This window comes from Tupaia chinensis, unplaced genomic scaffold (genome assembly GCF_000334495.1).
Source record: "Tupaia chinensis unplaced genomic scaffold, TupChi_1.0 Scaffold000251_1, whole genome shotgun sequence".
Lineage (NCBI taxonomy): Eukaryota > Metazoa > Chordata > Mammalia > Scandentia > Tupaiidae > Tupaia > Tupaia belangeri.
Window position 1 is genome coordinate 4638900 of NW_006159731.1, and position 7703 is coordinate 4646602.

The 7703-nt window shown below is 39.5% G+C and overlaps 1 pseudogene; it reads left to right on the forward strand.

Moving 5' to 3' along the window:
• The first annotated feature begins 5489 nt into the window (after positions 1 to 5489).
• On the forward strand, positions 5490 to 6675 carry LOC102489346 (U2 small nuclear ribonucleoprotein A' pseudogene; annotated as a pseudogene).
• Positions 6676 to 7703: the final 1028 nt, after the last annotated feature.

Here is a 7703-nt window from a genome sequence, read left to right on the forward strand (position 1 = left end):
TCAGAACTTGCTATCCCTTCATATTTCTTTGCCAAGACTGGTGTGCCCCTTCTATTCTTTTTTATTTTTTGGAGAGGTTTTTGCTATAGGGTGCGTGCGCTCGCCAGACAGAGAGAGACAGAGAGACAGAAAGCGAGAAATCACCCCCCAGGGGAGATGGCCACACTGCAATTCCTTCTCCTCCATTCTCCTCTTGGGATCTTGGGCATGCACGCACATGCACCCGGTGTGAGTTTTAAGCCACCAGGTCTGGGACTCAAACCGCGGTTGACTACGTGGGAATCCAGTGACATAGCCATTACGCTAACTGCTGGTTCCCAAAAACTTTTTTTTTAAAGAATTATTTTATTTAACTTTATTTATTATTATATCATTATTATTTTTCAGTTTGATCAGAGAGAGACAGAGAGAGAGAGGAAGTGAGAAAGCAAGCCACCAGGTCCGAGACTTGAACCGTGGGAGTCCAGTGCCTTTAACCACCAGGCCACTTGCCGGCCCCCCCACCAAGAACTATTTTTCTTATGACAATTTGATCATTTGTCCTTCTCCAGGAAGGGTTTACTGTTCTTTCATTGTCCACTCCTTGTCACATTTTGTATTTCTTTATCTTTCTTTCATATGACATACTAATTTTTTCTTAGCCATTATCATCTCTTCAGAGACTAGAAGAGATTCTGCTTACTACCTGTAAGAGGTAAGCAGGCACTTGATAAACGTTTGTTGACTGAGGGGGCTGGCAGGTGGTGTGGTGGCTAGGGGTGCTGGATTTCCACATGGCTGTTCGTGGTTTGAGTGAGTCCCAGACCTGGTGGCTTACATTTTCACATTCCCTTTCTCTCTCTCTCTGGTCAAATTAAAAAAATAATAATAACAAATGGAATTAAAGAAATAAGTCTTTTTAAGAAAAATAATTGTTTACTGAGTAAATATTTCTTGAAATATGAGATCCAAGAATATATAGTTCATATTACCAGCCCATTTGTGCCAAGCAAGATTTTAAGGTCTGAAAAATTATAATTTACTATGGTAATTTGTGATATATAGTATTGTTGGAAGAGTCATGATGTATTTTTGCATAGAAAAGTATGTTGCAACTTTTCTGATGACCCAATATTTTAAAATTTGCTATATTTTAAAATGCAGGGCTCTATTTTTAAATTTTATCATTTATTATTTACTTTTTAAATTTCTTACTTAATTGTTGTACAGCTTTATAGTATACAATACGATTTTTCAAAGTATAGTGCAGTACATGACAATCAAATCAAGAATATACCATGTACATCATTTTCGACAAAGAAATTTACAATTTTTTGTTTGTTAAGGGCTCTTTCAAGAGCCACTCATGCCCACTATCTACTGCCCACTTCTTCACCTTACAGTCTCTGGTATCTGCATTTGTTCTCCCTACTATTATATTTTTGAATCTTTTATTTTTTGAGATAAAGAACAGTCATGTGGTATATACTGACTGGGAGTACACAGTGTGTGTCTTTATATTCTGGCTTACTTTGCTAGGACTCCATTTTATTCAATATCTTTTGTTAAAATGGAATGCAATCATAGTGTGATCTTTTTTAAAGCTTATTATCAATTATGTTGGCAAATTAACTTGTGTAACTTGAATGATATATACGTGACACTAATCTCAGCAGTAGACATTTTCTTTTGACCTTTTCCCACTTGGATTTACGATGAACTTTGGCGTGGCTTGGTCTGATAAATGTTGATATCATCCCTCTGGGAACATATCAGATTTTCTTTTCTTTTTTTTTTTTTTTTTTGAGAGATTCTCCCTATAGGGTGCGTGTGTTCGCCAGATGGAAAGAGAGAGACATAGAGACAGAAAGCGAGAAATCACTCCCCCCAAGGGGGGATGGTCATGCCGCAATCCCTTCTCCTCCATTCTCCTCTCGGGATCTTGGGCACGCACGCACACGTGCCCGGCGTGAGATTTAAGCCACTGGGTCCGGGATGAGAACTGTGGTCGACTACATGGGAGTCCAGCGACATAGCCATTATGCTAACTGCTGGTTCCCCAGATTTTCTTTTTATTGATAGAGATAGATATTTCAGCAATTTATGTTCAAGATAGGTCTCTCAGTCATATCCTTTACCCCAGGACACTAATTTTTATTTCCATCTCTTAGTTATCCTTACGCATAAAGTCAACATTAATTACTTCCTGTGTTAGCAAGTCCTACTGAGAGCTCTTTGCAGTATGAAGTTTCCAGTGAACTGTTTCAGATGAGGCTAGTAGAGATTGGTCTTTGTAAAAATATTTATTAAGAACTTGCACAGATGCTCAATTCACTGATAAAGTATGAGTATTTCTGTCTTATTCACAATATTTCCAATGCTTAGTAAGTAACTGACGAGTATTTTTAAAGAATTATTTATATAATTTTATTTATCATTATTATTTAAAAAAAATTTGCTACAGGGCATGGATGCTTCCCAGAAAGAAACACATAGAGAGAGGGAAAGTGAGATAGCAAGCCTCCAGATTTGGGACTCGAACTGCAGTTGGCCCTGTGAGAGTCCAACACCTTTACTATCATGCCACCTGCTGGCCCCATTGATGAATATTTTTTAAATGAATAAATTTTTAGAAGATATAGAGCCCACTCTTGGGTGGAAGGTGATAAGGTGGTTGAGCAAATGAGTAGGAAGAAAACTATCAATTATATACCTACTATGTGCTAGGCCCTATAGTCACATTTTCCACATGTTATGATACAAGTTTTACAAGAGCACTTTGAGGTAGATGCAGCTATTTTGTTTTCCATGAAACCCTTGTTTTCCTAGTTGCATTGCCAAGGAATGAAATAGGAATCACATAAACAGTATCATTGTGTTCCTAGTTCTGTGCTTACACTGTCTCTGTTGACCTTAGCTCTTCCAAAGTCTCCCTCAGTTATTATGGGAAATGTCCGGGGGCGTCTCCTGTGTGCTCATGAAAACAGCCTTTGCATTTACCACTGACCTTCCATTTGCCACATCGTGTCTCCTATTTTTTTGCTCCCCCAGTCTGCTCCTGTGGCTGATTCTGCTAGTGGATTTCCCATGACCTGAGCTGCACAGTATTCTGTGGCACTGAGACTGCTTCAAGGTCACATCTCTGTTGCCCCAGATGCAGCAGTGTCATGGAATTGTGAGGAAAATAACTTGGTGACCAGATTATCTTTCTCTGGCAGAGGAAAAAGCATCTGAAGGAGGTTCTGGCCCTGGCAGGACACTCATTTGATGCATTCATGTCAAGGTATTGAAGTCAGAGCTTGGAAACACTGCTACGATGAACATGGAGGGCTTGAAGCTAGAGTATCAGGCTAGAGGCCACTCTTTGGCTCAGTTTGCCCCACAATAATATTTGTTGTTCTCCCATGGGAGAAGGGGAAAGATAGGAGAGACTTAGGATCTAATGGGGGAATGCCCTTGAGAGAATAAGTTCCATGACCTTTACAGAAACCTCTCAAAGTTTAACCAGACAAGAACAAAAACATCGCCCTGTTAAATACTGATAACTTTTTCTCTTCCTCTACTTCCGAAGAAAGATCAGTCCTTGGTTTTTTTTTTTCAACAATTCCAGGGATTGAGATTTAGTCCTGGTTAATGTCTGTGTATACTATTGGAAGGAGCCTGAAAGTCTAAGAGGATATACAAGAGACATGGCAGAGAGTTATTTCTGAAAGAATAGAATAGATTCAAGGTTGAGAGTTAAGAGAATGAAAACAATACAAAAGCAGTATGGACTAGACTAGGTATTTTTGATTTAAAATTAAAAAGAAATATTATCATTATTATTTTTTAGTTCACCAGAGAGAGAGACAGAGAGAGACAGAGAAGACAGAGGGAGGGAGAAGGAAAGTGAGAAAACAAGTCACCAGATTTGGAACTCCAACTGTCATTGGCCATGTGGGAGTCCAGCACCTTAACCACCACACCACCTGCTGGCCCTGGACTAGAGTTTTACGGATAGAGAATATAGGTGATAAAAAGAAAGAAGAATGTTTATTAAGCAGCTGTATGAATGATGGGAATGATAGTGATAATGACAGTGGTATTGATGGAAGAGAAGGAGCTTTAGAGTAATTGATATGTCTCTGAAAATTGCAATAGAACTTAAAATATATTTTCAGGTGTATGTTTGAATCCTGAAGTTCTGTTTCAGTTGGCTACAGCACTGCTCTAAGACTGGGCATGAGAACAATTCAACTTTATTTGTGTTCCCATCTTATTGGAGAGCCAAGACGAAGCCATGAGACCATTGACCAATATAGTGATTGATTGTGAAGTTCCAACACTGTATGCTTTCAGAGACCAGACAAAACAGGAATCAGTATGAGCTGTGGTTATTGCTGAGGGTGTTAAGGATCTCAGTGGAACCTAGCTCGGAACGGAATCCCAAAAAGTGTATGACATTCAAATATATGGGAAGAAAGAGGAACATATAGCTAGTAGAATTACACAAAGTAAAGGCATGAAGGTAGGAACGAACATTGTAGGTAGAGGCACTATCAGGTCTCAGCCCAAGTGGAAGAGAATGAAGAATGATGAATTTCAATTGGGACTTAACATTATATTGGTAAAGCCAGAATGTATAAAGGGTCAAGTTATGGGGATTTAGAAGCTATGTGAAACATTTTAGATTCCGTGGAGTGATGAAAAGAAGGTATTTAGAAAAATTCACCTGGAAGAAGTGAATAAATAAAGAGAACCTGGAGACTTTTGTTTTAAATCCATATATAAAACACTTTGGGTTTGGACTTGGAGGAAATGTTGAAAGGATGAATCATAAGCTTTTTAATGGGGCCAGCTGGTTAAGGCAGCTGGATCCCATGTGGCAAACAGTATGGTTAGAGTCCTGGACCTGACAACTTGAGAAACACTCTGGGTGAGTGTGCATGTGTACCCCAAATCCCGAAAGGTGGAAAGGAGGAGAGGGAATTGCAGTGTACTCAACCCCCTCCTGGGGATTGGTTTCTCACTCCCTCTGCCCCCTTTCTCTGTTGCTCTGTCTCACTTTAGCAAGAGCATGTGCTCTCTAGCAAATAAGGGGAAAAAAAAAGACTTTGTCATGAATTAGGTGTGCAGATTCAAGCATAATTCTATTGGGTCATTGGGAAAGTCATGATGCATTTTTCCATAGAAAAACATAGAAAAATATGTCATGACTTTCCTGATGACCTAATAACTTTTCTGGTTTAGAGGTTTTGGAGTATTATGACTTTATACTTTCATTTATTGATTTATACAGGGATACTTTAATTCAAGAAATATTTATGGAGTACTTACTATTTCTTGGTACTGAGATACAGTGAACAGAAACATTGAAAACTCTCTGACTTCATGAAGCTTCTATTCAACAGGGAGAGAAGCCGTGAATAAAACATAAACAAGTAAAATATGTAGCATATTAGCAGATGATAAGTTCTTTGAAGAAGAATACAGGAAAGGCATGCTGGGATGTGTCACAGGTGGGAGGCAAGATGGTGAAGTGGGAGGTGGAGCTGACGGAGCCGGTGGTGTGTACACCAGTGCCGAGGTACAATATTCCCATCCTTGAAAACCTAGGTGCTTCCTTATACCAGTTTGAAGCCATCAGTTTTTCCAACAATGAGATCAAGAAACTGGCTGGTTTCCTTTTCTTTTTAATTTTTTTCTTTAATTACGGTAGACTATATGCACAGGTAAGAGAGAAAGAAGCACCCTCCACAGGGTTTTGGTCGTGCTGTGAACCCCTTCCTACAGTCCTTGAGCTTGTTGGATCTTGGATACTTGGCCCTTACATTTTAGGCCAGCCACCCAGGGATTTAACTGTGATTGCTGGGTGGGTTCCAGCACTGCAGCTGGCGACCTACCAGCTACATCACCAGGTTAGGCTGCTTGTCCTTCATTGAGAAGATTAAAACGTTATTAGTGGGGCCTGTAGATGGCATGGAAGTTAAGGCAGCTGGATTCCCCATGGCTGACTTAGCTTTTCGAGTCCCAGGCCCGGTAGCTTGAGAATTATGCTGGATATGCATGCCCAAAATCCTGAGAGGAGGGAGGGTGGTGTGGCCATTCCCCCCTGGGGGTGGATGTTTCTCTCTTTCCTTCTCTCTCTCTGTGTAGGAGCACATGCATCTGTAAAAAAAAAAAGAAAATTAGTGAAAAAAGAACATAATACGCTGTATAGGTGATGGCTTTGTTTGTGTGATGGAACTGATTCTCATTAACAGTAGTCTTGTGGAACTGGGATCTTAGACCCTTTGACATCTCTCAAATCACTGGCTTATCTAATTATACTAAGAATTGCAGGAATAAACAAGAAACATTGAAGGTTACATGTTACTGTAAAGTGTCACGAGTCAGAGTACTGGATATCTAGAAGGCCAAACTCAGCTTTTAGGAAGCAGAGAAAATGTTCAAGGGCAAAGAGGTTGCAAAGAATTTTGTTAGGAGAAACAACATGTTTAATCCAGGTATGGAGTTATCAATTGACAAAAAGAAAGGAAGGCCACCTCTAGGGGAGGCAGAAGCAATCGAGAATGCGATAGCAAATGCATCCACTCTGGCTGCTGTGGAGAGGCTGCTGCAGAATGGTCAGATAACCTGGCAGAGGATCCAGGGGCCATCAAGGAAAGTGAAGAAGAGATGGAAGAAGATATGGTCACAAATAAGCAGTGTGGCTAATATATAATTAGTAGGCACTCTTGGGTCAAGTCTTGCTTTTTTTTTTCTCTTAATAATTATTTGGTTAATTTTATTTATTTATTTATTTATTTATTTATTTATTTATTTATTTATTTATTTATTATTCTTCAATTTGACCAGAGAGAGACAGAGAATGAGAGAAAGCCTCTAGGTCTAGGACTTGAACCATGGTAAGCCAAGTGAGAGTCCAGCACTTTAGCCACCATGCCACCTGTCAGCCATGAGTCTTGCTTTTTGAACATAGAATAATAGCCTTTGTGTGTGTGCGTCAGCATTGTTGAAATGCTTAAACTGCTGTTGATAATTTTGTAATATAAATTTTGAAATCTAAATGCTAGCTTTCCTTAAGCCATAAAAATAAAGGCCACTGACTGTGTGCTGCCAAAAATTAGAATTAAAATTAAAAAAAAAAAATGAAGGCAAGGGGACAACAGGAGGTGTGGTTAAGACTCTGGACTCCCACATGGCTGACTGTGCTTTGAATCCTAGACTTGGTGGCTTGTTTTTGTGCTTTCCCTTTCTCTCTCTCTCTGGTCAAATTAAAAAATAATAATAAATGAAATAACTCTTTTAAAAAAATTAAGACAAGAAAGGGAATAATGAGTTGTGTGTAGGTGAAGGGATTATAGTGATGAATAACTGAGGTTGGCAAGCTGGAAAAGAAACTGGTTATCAGGGAAAGTTGGGGTTTGGAGACATCGGTGGCATTATTTTGGGGGGAATGTAGGCCAAGAAATCTTATGGAATGGTAGGACTGGAAATGGAGACTTGGGAGCCACCAGCATAGCTATGGTAATTGAGGCTTTTCTCTTGGGAGATCTCTTAAAGAAGCAGGAATTGATGCAAGCCTGAACCCTGGTGTTGGCCTAGTTTTGAAACAATTTCTTGGAAGGAGGAAAAAGACCTTGGGAGAGAGAAATAGTCTTCATGATTTCACTAGGTTTAGAAAGAGAGGCAGGAAAGGGAAAGAACTTAATCCTTATGGATGTTTTCACTGTTCTGTAGCT